Here is a 15,703-nt window from a genome sequence, read left to right as displayed (position 1 = left end):
CACCTCCCTGGTTGGCTGTGTTCTTAGGTATTTTATTCTTTTTGTGGCAGTTGTGAATGGTATTGCCTTCCTGATTTGGCTCTGAGCTTGGCTGTTGTTGGTGTACAGAAATGCTACTGATTTTTGTCCACTGGTTTTGTATACGGAAACTTTGCTGAAGTTGTTTATCCGCTGAGGGAGCTCTTGGTTTGAGACAGTGGGATTTTCTAGATATAGAATCATATTGTCTGCAAACAGAGATAATTTGACTTCCTTTCCTCCTGTTAGGATGCCCTTTATTTCTTTCTCTTGTCTGATTGCCCTGGCCAGGACTTTCAATAGTATGGTGAATAGGAGTGGTGAGAGAGGGCATCCTTGCCTAGTGCCAGTTTTCAAGGGGAATGCTTTCAGCTTTTGCCCATTCAGTATGATACTGGCTGTGGTTTGCCATAGATGGCTCTTATTATATTGAGGGCAACCTAGGCAGTACCATTCAGGACATAGGAACTGGCGAAGATTTCATTATGAAGATGCCAAAAGCAGTCACAACAAAAGCAAAAGTTGATAAATGGGGTATAATTAAACTAAAGAGCTTCTGCACAGCAAAAGAAACCATCAACGGAGTACACAGACAACCTAAAGAATGGGAGAAAATTTTTGCAAAGTATGTATTTGACAAAGGCCTGATATCTAGCATGTATAAGGAACTTAAACAAATTTGCAAGAAAAAAACAACCCCAATAAAAAGTGGGCAAAGGACATCAACAGACACTTTTTGAAAGAAGACATACATATGGCCAACCAGCATATGAAAAAAATCTAAGTATCAGTAATCATTAGAGAAATGCAAATCAAAACTATGATGAAATACCAGTCAGAATAGCTGTTACAAAAAAGTAAAAAACTAACAGATGCTGGTGAGGTTGCAAAGAAAAGGAAACGCTTATACATTGTTGGTGGGAGTGTAAATTAGTTCACCCATTGTGGAAAGCAGTGTGGGGCTTCTTGAAAGAGCTAAAAATGGAACTATTTAACCCAACAATCTCTTTACCGGGTATATACCCAAAGGACTATAAATCATTCTGTCATAAAGACATGCACACGTGTGTTCATTGCATCACTATTCACAATAGCAAAGACATGAAGTCAACTTAAATGCCCATGAATGGCAGATTGGATTAAAAAAATGTGGTAGGTATACACCATGGAATACTATGCAGCCATTAAAAAGAATGAAATCATATGCTTTGCAGGAACATGGATGGAGTTGGAGGTCATTATTCTTCACAAACTAATGCAGGAACAGAAAACCGAATGCTACATGTTCTCACCGGTAAGTGAGAGCTGAATAACAAGAACCAATGGAAACAAAGAGGAGAAGAGCACACCCTGGGGCCTACTTGAGGGTGGAGGGTGAGAGGAGTGAGAGAAGCAGAAAAAAATATCTGTTGGGTATTAGGCTTAATACTGGCATGATGAAATAATCTGTACCACAAACCCTCGTACCACAGGTTTACCTGTGTAACAAACCTCTACATATACTCCTGGACCTAAAATAAAAGTTAGAAAAGAAAATTAGCCAGGGATGGTGGCACATACCAGCTACTTGTGAGGCTGAGGTGGGGGGATCAGTTAAACCTGGAGGCTGAGACTGCAATGAGTCTCATGGTCTGTGATCATGCCACTGCACTCCAGCCTGGGTGAGAGAGCAAAACCTTGTCTTTAAAAAACAAAAATTGTTCTAAAGTAATCAGAGAGATCCCCATATTTTCTATCTATAATTTACCTGTCATAGGCAAGGCAACCTTCTTCTTTTTTTGTTTTGAGATAAGGTCTTGCTCTGTTGCTCAGGCTGGCGTGCAGTGGTTCCATCTAGGCTCACTGCAGCCTCAGCCTCCTGGGCTCAAGCAACGTTCCCACTTCGGCCTTCCCAGTAGCTGAGACCACCAGTGGTGTCACCGTGTCTGGCTACCTAAAAAAACAAATATTTTGTAGAGAGGATGTCTCATTATGTTGCCCAGGCTGGTCTCAAAACTCCTGGGCTGAAGCAATCCTCCTGCTTCAGCCTCCCTAAGTGTTGGGATTATAGGCATGAGCCACCATGCCTGGGCTCATTTTTCAGAAGCAAAGTCACGATTATTTTACCTGTGCTTTTCTTTCTCTATGAGCTGGTGACTCCCTCTCCTCTCTTCTACCCTCCTCCTTCCCTCTTCCCCTTTCCTTGTCTCTCCTTGCAACTCTGAGTGCTCAAACGCTTGTATCAGTGAGCTGTTCGGACTCTTCCTTCTTATAAACATCGTGCTTTTCTCTTTAGCTCATGGCCGAGTTTCTTAGCAAAGTGCTTTATGGAAGTGTAGGGAATAGAAATGTCACATAAAAATGGAATGAGTTGTGAAAACAGGCAGTTCCCATCTCCCCCAAGATAGGCAAATCTTTTAATGACCTCCCTGGGAGGGGGGAGCCAAGGGCATATTCAGATTTTATAGCACCGTGGTTCAGGATATTGAATGAATACAGTTATTTCGTGATTAGAAATAAAATGCACTTCAGAAAATCTTTAAAATGCCCAACTGTGCAAAGATAAATTTTACTATATTCATGACTATTCATTTTAATAGTTCTTTTTCCCGTTACTTACCATAGGTCTCATGTAATACTTTTGGCAGAATAAAACAAAGCACCATTTCTGCTTTCCAAACAGATCAGTGAATACATTCAAAGCTATTGTCTTTTCCCTCGTCAAAGATGGCATTGTTAGAGGCAGCATATATAAACTTTCTTCCCTGCTGCGTAGACCACGTGGAGAAACGCTTATTTTTTCTTATAAGAATAAAATTGCAATCTTTCAACAGAACATGTTGATTATGCCATCTGGCACATAATTTCTTTGCTTAAATTAAGCTGAGAAATCAATTCAGTGTTGAAAGATATTATCCGTTTAGCTTTTTTTTTTTTTTTTTTACCTCCAGGCAACGTGAGAGAGGGAAAAAAATAAGCTGTTTTCTTTTCTAAGTATGTGAATTATATAGGTCTTGAATATTTTCTTCTACATAGGGGAAAATTATAATTTATAAGTAGATAGCTACGATCCACTGGGATTTCTTGTTCTGAAGTTATGCTAAAGCTATACTGCATTACCGGAACCTGCCCTGGAAGACCAGGTGACTGTCAGTTGAAGATTAGCGTCAGTTGATGGATGGTGTGATCAAATGATAGTAAAGGCCTGTTGTAAGAGTTGTCTACATTTTGCCCAGACTTTTCTTTGTTAAGTAGTTTTTGGATTCAGGTTGTTGCCAACAGTAAAGACACACAAAAAATGAGCTTAATACACAAATCTGGCTGCCCCCTAGGGCTACCTAGCAAAATTAAGGAACTAAGAGGTGGTGGGAACTCGTAAGAACGGAGTGGAAATGACCACTTCTTAACTGCACAGTGGAGGACTGCTCCAGCAGGATTCCCCGTCAGTTTCTTCCTTGCCTCTCTCCTACCACACGTCTGTGGAGGTGTAAATCAACACTCGGTCACCAAAGACCTTCCAGGTGAATATCTGAAGCCATGACTAGCCCTTGACCATGAACTGATCATGAGAGATGCTCTTGGGAAGCTCAACAGATGTGACAAATGCCAGAGAAAAAATGAGCCTTGAACTGGAAGTTGATCATATGGTAGAAAAGTGGGGAAAAGATACAAATTAGTTGGAAGTTTTGCCGTCATCTGTTTGAGTTGTTTTACAAAGTCATCTTTAAAATAATGATTGAATGTTAAGTTTTGTTATTTAAATAGTGATTTATTAAAATTAAGAAATAAAGAATGGGAAATTCACATTTATGGAGAGGTATCATACAGAAATCAACCATCTGGGGTTTCACAAAAACACACCTATCCTGGGTCTTTGATGGCCACCTGCCTGTTGATGTCATTATCCACCTGTCAACTGCCTGGGGCATTTGGGAGAAAAGAAACCCTAAGTGTGTTCATACCCAGGGAAGTTTATGAAGTAAGAGCAAGCATCACAGATGGAGTTTCGAGAAAGCCTAGATCTGAACTCCAGCTCAGCAATAGGTTCACGATATATTTGGAAAAAGGATAATGTAATTTTTGCTGCAAGGACTTTGCATAATAAATAGTAATAATAATACTTTTCATCACACTTAGCTTTCAAAGCCTATTCATGTGAATTATATGCTGTGCTTCTCATTAACCTCCCGCGAATCTAATATAATGGAGACACAGAACATAATAGTGGATGCTGAGTTGGAGTGAGATCCAAGGTTTTGGAACTGAGGAAGCTGAAGTTATTGAAAAATGGCTTGTAATACTTGGCATGTATGCTTAAGACATGCTCGTTCACCATGGTACCAATTTAAAGTCATAGCTAATTGCATGGATTTATAAAAATGAGAGCAGTGGATCCCGGAATCTGGCAGTGACAACTTTCTCTCAGGGTGATCCCTATGTCACACCGTCTGAGATACAGGATTAAAGAGCAGAAGCCACTCTCCTGATTGATGGTGGAGTGCCCCGTTCCGAGGCAGGGCTCCCACGCTGCAGCTCTGCCTGGCCAGCTCCCTGTAACACTCAAAGACGTGTCCCTGCATTTTGTGGGAATCTGATTCCGTACTCCTGCACCTCAGCAAATGAGAGAGAGAGAGAGAGAGAGAGAGAGCAGGCAAGAAAGTAGAAAAGAGCAAAGGCACATTGGCAAGAATGATTTCAAAGTCTCACCACTCCTGCTGGAAAACCCCAGTTCCTGAAACATTTTGGAAGAATCTGTACATAAGTGCCCCTGGGAAATAATTTCTCTGATTGGCACCTTAGCTTTTCGATTCTTTTAGCAGTGAATCAGCAAGTCAATTTGTGGAAAGAAGAAAGCTAATATAACGAGACATTAAACCACAGCCCGTGAGAGTCCACCTACTTACGTTAGAGAAGCCAGCCCCACCTTCCCTGACCTGGCCGACCATTTATCTCAAGAGTCTAGAATCACCGGAGCTACCAGGGGGCTCCCTCAGTTTGTCTATTTGTTCAACAGAAACGTGGAGAATTCCTCAGGGCAAGAACTTAATTTTAAATAGTGAATTAGAAGACTATTAAGTCCAAACTCAATCTGTTCCATCTCTTCACCATGGCTTATGGTCCTACCAATGCCCCGGGCTCTCCTGACCACCTTTGTTGACTATTGCCAAACACTATGAGGCACAAAAAAGAAACGATATAGTAGAAAATGGATTGCCCATATTTTCAAGGCTGGGGAAAGGCAAGAGCTGAAGAATTTCTAATAAAATTGTGACTCTCACACAATTTGAACTTCCTACATTTGCAATATGAAATGTGCATTTTATATACAATTTCCATGCCAATTTACAGGTGTTAAATTGGGAACAGGAGTAGAGTACAGACAAAGGGGGATAATCTAATCTAACAGCTACAGAGTTCAAACAAAGTTGGTTTCCTTTTTTTAATATCATCTGGATGTCTGCAACATTTCATGCAAATCAATCTTAATTTACTATGTGTTTCGGCTCTTTCATAAAATAGTCTGACCATGCTATTTCTACATTTTAGCTGTAAAATTATCCATAAATATCCGTAACTTATTACATTTTTAATATGTGGGTTGATTCACTTAGTATAAGAGTTGAGAGGAAGAAAGAGTCTAGGTAGAGAAATCTAGCCTTTCACCAATTCCCCAAAGCATTTCTGACACCAGCGTGTCATTTAGACTCAGGAGACCAGGTTGGAAAGACTGCGTCCTTGGACTTTCTCTAGTATTTTTTACTACCACAAGCCTAGGTTAACTTTGGCTTAACTGCAGATCTACACATGGTCAACCTAAGTGAGAACTTTGCAAGAACTCTCAGGTAAATTTGGGCTGCAGTGAACGATTTTATCAGTGACCTTGGTAACCCACTCTCTGGGCTCAGCTTGACTCTGAAAGTCTGTCTTTTGACGGAATTTCAATTGATGGAATTTCCTGTTGGAGAATCAATGAAGTGGGGCCATCCGCGTGTCAATGACTAGAAGAAGTGCAGCATTCGGCCCGGGGAGGCGGCCCTCCCATGGTGGTCAATTGGTTGGTCAAGTGAGTCTCAAGTCAGGAAAGCACAGGAAGCCCAATACTTGCTATTTCTTCGTGAAAGTCTGGAAACGTAGCTCTTCCATTGTAGTTGGAGGGATTGGAGGTGGCGGTGCAGAGATTCCTTGGAAGGCCTCCTCTGAGAAGATTGTATAAGCTGTGTGTGTACATGCCCTGGTTTTTACAGGACCACATCCTCCAGACCACCCATCCATCTCACGCAGGCACAGCGTGTCACTGTGCCCGTCTCCTGACGGCGAGTCTGACATTATTGGGGCTTTTGCTGTTGTATTGACTTGTGGCTGAGAGAGATCAGCATTGTGTTACTTGGATTTAGTATGCTGAAACTCATTTCTTTTCCACATTCCAAGGGGATTTCTTCCCTGAAAATAAAAGGGGGCACAGGAAAGCAAGTTCCAAAGTTTCTATTCAAATGTAATCCCTCATATCCTCTCTGGGCACCCCCCAAAAGGACAGTTGTTTTTAAAAGGAAAATATCAGTTAAGACCTACCATGTCACTAAAGGAACCTTTAACAAGTCGTTTGGCCTCCTGGCAGGACCACACTCTGAGCAGAGATCACAATCTATCCCTTTCTTTAAATCTCCAAAGCGTTTTTGAAACGGTTAATAATAATAAACGAGATAAGGGAATCCAGGTGGCATGGTCATGCGGACACCAGCAGCGGTGCCTCTACGTTAGGTGTCAGCCAATTTGCAGAACAAAGCTGGCCACGTTTTATAAGTAGTATTCTGAGAAGCAAAGTATTATGGACCTTTCAGAACATGTGCTTCTATTTATTCTTTGTCAGCATGCTGGGGCACCTGTGTTAGTTTTATGCCACTGCATGCAGACTCTTTGAGGAGGAGAATTCTGGTAAGTTCCAGCTGTTATTTCACCTGCGAGAGAGAGAGAGAGAGAGAGAGAAAAAAAAAAAAACGAAAAAAAAAAGCCGTCCTGGAACTTTCAACCTGAAGCACTAAAATTATTTGGAAACCAATACCACCACCAACTGAGATGCGAAAACAGTTAGTATTTCAATATATGAATTCCGTTTATTAAATGCCCAGCATAAAAAAGAAAAACATTGGTTCTTCTTAGGGCTAACAACAGCAGTAACTAAAAATTAACACCTATATTTACAAGATTAACGTAGTGCTGTTTGTGTTATTGTGAGAAGAACTGGGTGTCACCATTAGTTATATTGCTTACAGTTATTCAGGGGTTACTAGTTGTGATTTATGAGGTACTCTGCTAAGTACTACATATATATACATTGTCCCACTAAATACAATAGCCCCCATGAGTGAACTATCAGCATCCTGCTTATCTAGACAAAGAAATCGAAACTTTGAAAGGTGAAGTGATTTGCAAAAGCTCTGTCAGGTAACAAGCTGGGTAACTGGGAGTCACACCCAAGCATCTGGTTCCAGAGCCTGGGTTCAAAGCACTGAACTAACGTCTCACACACGCGGGGTCCCTGAACACTGTGTGCGATCCTTACAGATAGAATGTGGAGGACTTCACGTGTGCGGGAATGTCATGTATTTATTTGTTTTTTGACTCTCCTCTCCATTAAAATGTAGCCTCTGTGAGGCGGGGCCTTCGTCTGGCCTGTTCACGGCTCTATTTCCAGCTCCCCAGAATGTGCCTCACAAAGTAGATGCTCAGATAAATACTTGCGAAATGAACCAATGACTAAAACTGATGGTTTTTATTACTTGGAATGAAGACAAAAGTAGGTTTGTAAAGACAATTATTGAGGGAATGTGAAGGGAACTGTTAAACAATGAAAGTACTGATGATGTGATGTAGATGACGAGAACCCCGGGAGGGGAATGAGAAGACCTCAATGTGGGCAGCATGTTGTACAGCGTGTTCCCTTCTACATGCAATTAGTTAAAAGTGAGGCTACAGCACTTTCTGTGCACTCTAAGTCATGAGCAAGATTCATATGTAAAATAAGTCCCATCCGTCAGGGATATGGACGTGTCTGTGTAGATTTAGGAGATTTCTGTAGGTGATTAGTTTTGCATCTAGAGTTTGAGTAATTAGCACTATTGAATAAACTGAAAAAATGTTATATTTTCTTTTGAATTCCCCAGCACAAATGACAGTAACCATCACACACTGATCTGCAGATAAAGAGGGAAGCTATTTTTTTTTTTTCACCATTTCTGTCTGATTTGGAAACCAAGCAGTGGCTGGTTAGTAATATCATTTTGTTTCTATTCCACTGTGTATGATTGTCATCCAATACCTGTGTACTCTCAGCTTCCATAAATTCGGTAAATTGTATTGGATTAATAGCTGGATGGAACACGGCCAAGAAACCAGTGTGTTAAAGGAGAAAATGTTGGTTATTCTATTTATATTCATTTTACCGTTGAGCCAGCCAATGAAACTGAGTTATGGATGGATGTCAGAGTACAAGGAACTAATTTTCAGTTTGAACAATTCCACTTTATTTCTTCAGAAGTAGCACACAGAGGAGGAAAAACACAGTTAACAGCAATTGGCTTTTCAACGCTGCATGTTTGCACTAAGATTTTATCATTGAGCATTTTAAGAGAGGATCGTGCTGAAAATGAAATCGTCTGATACTTTGGGGGATTCTGAGCTGATGGATGACGGTGTGGGCTGGGGGTCTCCTGCCTGGGTGATGGGTGCTGCTGCACGCAGCCCCCAGCCCCACGCGTTTCCACCATCACCACTGCCTGCTCACAGCTCTCAGGAAGGGTTCCAGGCGCCTTTCATCGTTCCTGTAGTGAACATGCACCACTTAAAATACCAGTAATTAAATCTCTCATCAGAAGAAATGCACAGGACTTGAAGGCTTAAGCATTTTACATGGGGAGAGAAGAACAGACATGGAAAGCAACCTGAGAAAGACAGCTGTGTGAAGAAGCCGTCTTCGGAGGGTTGGTGTTGAAACATCCTTTGGGTGGTTTTGGCAAGATCGAGAGGAATAAGGGACGTTTCTATAATGCCTGTTTGATTCAGAGTGGACAAAGGGAGAAGCTCTGCGCGAATGTGCCCTGCTCACTGATTCGGATTGGGCAGCACAGCTGGGAAGCCAGGCGGTGCCTGGGAATACTGCCGTCGCCGTGCTGCTGGACCCTCATAGCCAAGGTGACTGGAAGGCTGGGCTCACTTTCAAAGATCCTTACCTGTAAGCTTCCCCGTTAGAATTGTTTGACATAGGTGGGCACAGGCAGCCTCCTTTCACTCATTCATTCAAGTCCATTTAGTGCAGATTGACACACGCCAGGTGCACTTCCTAGCGGCCGGACATGAACACACAGTGTGACCAAAATCACAAAATCCCTGCACCCACACGGCTTACCTTCCAGTGAGAGAGAGACAGAAAATAAAAACATACACAAAAGCACAGTATATCGACGTGACCATAGTAGGGAGAAATAAAGAAAGACTGGGGTATTGAGAATCCTGGAGGAAGGGGTTCAGTGGTGAACAGCATAGTAGGGATGGTTCACAGAAAAAAAGAAGACAGTTTGCAAAAGAGCTAAACAGCCAAGTGGATGAGCCGTTGAGCTCTGTGGGTACCAGGCTGAAGGGTGATTCAGGCAAAAGGAACAGGAGGTACAAACATCCTGAGGTGGAATATGCCTGATGTTGTTTGGGAAGAGCCAAGAGGCCAGTGAAATTGGATTGGAGGTCTTCCTTTAGGATTACAGCCGGTGGGGAGTGGGGTCGAGTCTGAGTTTAGGTTATACCCTGGGATGCTAGGTCTCAAGACTACAGCTTGTATTTTAAAATAATCTAATTAAAATTGCAAATGGCAAGTTTTTTAAAATTTCTTCAAATACTCGTAAAAAGAATTAACTTCAATATTGTAATAGCTGGCATTTTCTCTAACTAGTTTGTGGATTGCCAGAGACAATTTTTCATTAATAAAACATCGTTTGGGTGTAACAACTTGAAACCAATTCTTTAGAAACATACCACAAGGTTTCTGATGTTCTAGTGAATATTGGCCTTTTTGGAGTTGTCCTTTGGGAAACTGAACACATATTCTGGTAACAGGGTATTGCTAAAAATATTTTTGCATTTCCTACTTTGGATTTCTTTTTTTGTTTTTCTGGTTTTTTTTTTTTTTTTTTCGGAGTTTGACTCTTGTCGCCCAGGCTGGAGTGCAATGGTGTGATCCCAGCTCACTGCAACCTCTGCCTCCTGGGCTCACGCCATTCTCCTGCCTCAGCCTCCCGAGTAGCTGCGACTACAGGCGCCCGCCACCTCGCCCAGCTAATTTTTTGTATTTTTTAGTAGAGACGGGGTTTCACCGTGTTAGCCAGGATGGTCTCGATCTCCTGACCTCGTGATCCGCCCGCCTCGGCCTCCCGAAGTGCTGGGATTACAGGCGTGAGCCACCGCGCCCGGCCCAGCTGTGCTTTTTATGGGCAACAAAGATTGCTTTCTGAACTGAAATTGCCCTTGATATTTTGACATAGGTTTGATGTCTGCAAAGTTATTTCATATTACAAAAAAAATATCATGGAAAGAATATGCGCCAGGTACCCACCACACAACTGAGCAGTGAAACGGCACGGGTAGCATGGGGGCTCCAGTTTGTTCCTCCACCACCGTGTTTCCGCCTCACTGGAAGGAGCCGCTGCTCCCCAGTGTATCTGTCTATGCTCTGATCGAATCTTCTAGCCTGTCCAGGTCCCAGCTTTGCCTCCTCTCTTCTGGTGCGTGGTCCCTTACGATCCAGGAGCTCGGCCACCAGCATTGGGCATAGATGCCAAGGCACAGCCCGGCTCTGGTGACCACCTGCTCACTTCCTGGGATAAGGACTTTCTGTTCGGAGCTCCCTTCCCTTCTGCCAGCTCAGTCACACGTTGTACTAGAACTTCCTACGTCTTCTCTTTTAATTGTGTTGTACCAGGAGTGGTTTCTGTGAACATTCAGTTTACGCTATCTTATCTTAGATTTTCAAATCACATGCTTTAAGAATAATAACCAGTTCTGAAAAGAAAACCTTGTCATAGCTTTGGCCTCTTCTTACCCAGTGTGCACGTTTTTAGGCCACATGACTTCAGTAATTCATGATGAGGGAAAAAATGAGCTTCAGGGCATCAGCATCAGAGGAATGTTCTTGTTCTGTAACAGGGAAAAACAAGAGATCTTTTAAAGATGCTACAATGTGGCAAGGGGAATGAGAGCAAGAATTTAGGTGCTGTTGAGACCAGATCGCTTTAAAAGTCACATGTTTCTTTCTAGTGCCAATTTCATGACAGCATCAAAGCAAGACAATTATTTGTTCTTCCTGATATATTAGAAAGAGTCTAGGAAGTTTCTAGTGGGAAAAAATTCTATATCAATTTTCACCTCATATTAAAACTTTAGTACCTGGGTACTTTTAAAATGTATCTCCAGCTTGTGAAACTTAGCTGGTAGGGAACAATCTTTTTACACTTAAGCCTAGAAAAGTGAGTTGATTCACACAATTCTTTCACTGGGTTTGAAGTTCTGGCAGAAGTATATTAATTACTGCATTTGATTACAGTGCATTTGATAAGCTGTAGGACTGTCAACTAAAGTTTGTAATGATTTAAAATTGTAATTAGCAAAGAAATGATCTAATAAAGTATTTACCTCCTTATCAGCAAGTGGAGACCAGGTTAAAGAGAAGAGCACATTATCACAACTGTACGGAATCAGGGGAAATGCATGGTTTCTTCAGCATCTATAATTTGGGCCTTTGCATGTGTGTATAATTCCTTATCTAAAGAGAAGTTTGACCACGGTTGTGAATTTCTTGTTTAACTTTGAGTGAACTCCTCTATATTCTGAATATTTTTCAAAACCATTTTTCCTACTTCTGTACCTGAAATGAAGCTTGGTTTTCGCTGGGGAAAATCTGGTCACTCCAAGACATTCGCAGAGAGAGTCACATCTATTCCTCGTTACACTGGTGGATGTGCTGCTTTTCCCTCCCAAACCTGAGCAGGAGATTAAACTCTGTTTGATACAAATAATAGTATCTTGCCTGGCATCCCACCAATGAGATTGGTTCATTCATTCTTTAATTTTTAAAATTATAATTTTATATAATATTTGATATTAAAGAATATATGTAACACATATGGAAACTGAAGTATAATGGTAGAATATAAACCCACACAGAAACCAGTGGTGTTTCCACTAACTGGCATTTTCCCACACGTGCCTCTTAGGTGCTAGAAGTGAATGCTATCTCAATTTTTAAATTTTTATCATCTTCTTACCTTAAAAAATATAATCTTGTTTGTCTGTATTTCTAAACAATTGTTCAGCTTTTTGGGGCTTGATAATTGTAATTTTAAGTGGTCTGAGACTTTCTTTTTACACTCCGTGTTATATTTCTGAGTTGTCCATGTCATGTAGAATTAATTATTTTAAACTGTTGTACAATAGTCCATTGTCTAAACAGAAAGAAAATCAATGAACCAATTTTCCTTCCACTGGATATTTGGGCTGTTTTTAGTTTTTTGCTCTTATGAACAGTATTGCTGTAAACATTCTTCTACGTGCCTCATGGTGTACATGTGTGAGGCTTTGTCTATGGTATATAGGTAGTCACTGGGTAAATGTTACATATTATAAATGATGCCAAATTGGTTTCCAAAGTGACTTTCACTTCCATTGGTAGTCTGTAAGAATTCTCATTGCTCCCCTTATCTGCAACATTTGGTATTGTCAGATTTCTCTCTTTCTCTCTTTCTCTCTTTCTCTCTTTCTCTCCTTCTCTCCTTCTCTCCTTCTCTCTTTCTTTCTTTCTTTCTTTCTTTCTTTCTTTCTTTCTTTCTCTCTCTCTCTCTCTCTCTCTCTCTCTCTTTCTCTCTCTCTCTCTCTCTTCCTCCCTTCCTCCCTTCCTCTCTCTCTCTCTCTCTCTCTCTCTCTCTCTCTCTCTCTTCTTTCGACAGAGTTTCGGTCTTGTCACCCAGGCTGGAGTGCAATGGCGTAATCTATGCTCACTGCAACCTCCGCCTCTTGGGTTCAAATGATTCTCCTGCCTTGGACTTCCAAGTAGCTGAGATTACAGGCGCTGCCACCACACCCAGCTAATTTTTGTATTTTTAGTAGAGATGGGGTTTCACCATGGTGGCCAGACTGGTCTCAAACTCCTAACCTCAGGTGATCCACCCACCTCGGCCTCCCACAGTGCTGAGATTACAGGCATGAGCCACCTCGCCCAGCCCAGATTTCTTAACTCTTGCCAGGTTTTGCCTCTTACCGTGGTCCTAGTTTACACTCCCACGATTGCTGAGGCTGAGGACACGGCCATGTGTATTTCCTCCTCTGTGGAGCACCTGTTTTAATCTTTTACTCGTCATTCTAGTGGGTCATTTGTCCTCATCTAGAGTTTTAGAATTTCTGCATGTGTTCTAGATATGAGCCATTCGTCAGTGTTACCAGCATACCTTGATATTGCAGGTTTGGTTCCAGAACCCACAATAAAGCGAATCTCACAATACAACCGAGAATTTTGGGGTTTTTCAGTGCATAGAAATGTTATGTTTACCTTATACTATAGTCTATTAGGTGTGAAGTAGCATATGTTTAAATGCTGTATATATAAAAATGTGTATATATATAAAATATATGTTGTACACTTAAAGATTATATATTTATACATAAATATGTATTTTATATATATACACCCACATACTGTAATTATTGCCAAAAACGCTAACAATCATTTGCGCCTTCAGCAAATCATAATTTTTCTGCTGGCGGAGGGTTTCACCTCAACGTCCACGGCTGCTGACCAGTCAGGGTGGTGGTTGCTGAAGGCTTGGCCGGTGGTAATTTCTAAAAATAAGACAGCAATAAAGTTTGCTGTATCAATTGACTCTTCCTTTATTTATTTATTTATCTATCTATCTGAGACGGAGTCTCACTCTGTCCTCTAGGCAAGAGTGCAGTGGTACAGTCTCGGCGCACTGCAACCTCCCCGCCTCCCGGGTCCAAGCAATTCTCCTGCCTCAGCCTCCCGAGGAGTTGGGATTACAGGCACCCACCACCACCCCAGCTAATTTTTTGTAGTTTTTTATTTTAGTAGAGATGGGGTTTCACCATGTTGGCCAAGCTAGTCTCGAACTCCTGACCTCAGATGATCCATTTACCTCGGCCTCCCACAGTGCTGGGAGGCATGAGCCACCACACCGGGCCAACTCGTACTTTGATAAAAGATTTCTCTGTAGCTTGTGATGCTGTTTGACAGCACTTTTGCCACAGTAGAACTTTCAAAATTGGAGTCAATCCTCACAAACCCTGCTGTTGCTTTATCAACTAAGTTGACTTAATATTCTAAATCCTTTGTTGTCTTTTCAACAATGTTCAGATCATCTTCTCCAGAAGTAGATTTCACCTCAAGGAACCATGTTCTTTGTTCCTCCATAAGAAGCATCTATTCATCCATTCAAGTTTGATCACGAGATTGCAGCAATTCAGTCATGTTTTCAGGCTCCACTTCTAATTCTAGTTATCTTGCTATTTCCATCGCATCTGCAGTTCCCTTTTCTACTGAAGTCTTGAACCCTTCAAAGTCATCCATAGTGGCTGGAATCAGCTTCTTCCAAATTCCTGTTAATGTTGATATTCTGACCCTCCTCCCATGCATCACAGTGTTTTTAATGGCGTTCAGAACAGTGAATTCTTTCCAGGATTTCAATCACTTTGACCGAATCCATTAGAAGAATTACTATCTGTGGCAGCAATAGCCTTTATAAAATGTGTTTCTGAGATTGTAGGACTTGAAAGTTGAGATTACTACTTGATACATGGACTGCAGAATGGATGTTGTGTTAGCAGGTGTAGAAACAACATTCATATTCCTGTATATCTCCATCAGAACTCTTGGGTGATTAGGTGCCTTATTAATGAGTGGTAATATTTTGAAAGAAATATTTTTTTTTTCTGAGCAGTCACTCTCAAGAGTGGGATTAAAATATTCTGTAAACCATGCTGTAAACAGATATGCTGTCACCTGGCTTTGTTTTTCCAAAGCACAGGCAGAGTAGTTTTAATATAATTCTCAAGCATTCTAGGATTCTCAGAACAGTAACTAATCACTGGCTTCAACTGAAAGTCACTGGATACATTGGCCCCTAACGGGAGAGTCAGCCTGTGGTTTGAAGCTTTGAAGCAGATGTTGACTTCTCTCTAACTGTGAAAGTCCTGGATGACATCTTCTTCCAAAAGAAGCCTGGTTCATCTGCACTGAAAATGTGTTGTTTCACATAGCCACATTCATCAGTGATCTTAGCTAGATCTTCTGCATAACTTGCTGCAGCTTCTGCGTAAGCGCTTGCTGCTTCATTTGTAATTGTACGTTCTAGAAACAACTTCTTTCCATAAACCTCATGAACCAACCTCTGCTAGCTTCAACCTTTTTTTCTGCAGCTCCTCTCAGTCTTCAAAAGATTGAAGAGAGTTTAAGTTTTGTTCTGGATTAGGCTTTGGCCTAAGAGAATGTCGTAGCTGGTTTATTGTGGTCTGGTCCACCTAGACTACTCACACTTTCTCCATATCAGCAATAGGGTTCTCTTGCTTTGTTATCATTTAAATGTTCACTGGAGTAGCATTTTTAATTTTGATCAAGAACTTTTCCTTTGCGTTCAGAACTTGGCTGTTTGCCACA

The 15,703-nt window shown here is 41.4% G+C and overlaps 1 long non-coding RNA gene across 1 annotated transcript; it reads left to right on the top strand.

Annotated features, from left to right (window-relative positions):
- The first annotated feature begins 33 nt into the window (after window positions 1-33).
- On the top strand, window positions 34-14,997 carry LOC103222316 (uncharacterized). Its single transcript, XR_012092225.1, has 2 exons — window positions 34-1,312; window positions 8,160-14,997. It is a non-coding gene; the product is annotated as an uncharacterized lncRNA (long non-coding RNA).
- The last annotated feature ends 706 nt before the right edge of the window (window positions 14,998-15,703 follow it).

This window comes from Chlorocebus sabaeus, unplaced genomic scaffold (assembly GCF_047675955.1).
Source record: "Chlorocebus sabaeus isolate Y175 unplaced genomic scaffold, mChlSab1.0.hap1 unalloc_scaffold_1515, whole genome shotgun sequence".
NCBI classification, from domain to species: Eukaryota; Metazoa; Chordata; class Mammalia; order Primates; family Cercopithecidae; genus Chlorocebus; species Chlorocebus sabaeus.
The sequence above is the reverse complement of the archived record's forward strand: the minus strand, read 5'-3'. Positions and strand labels throughout refer to the sequence as shown.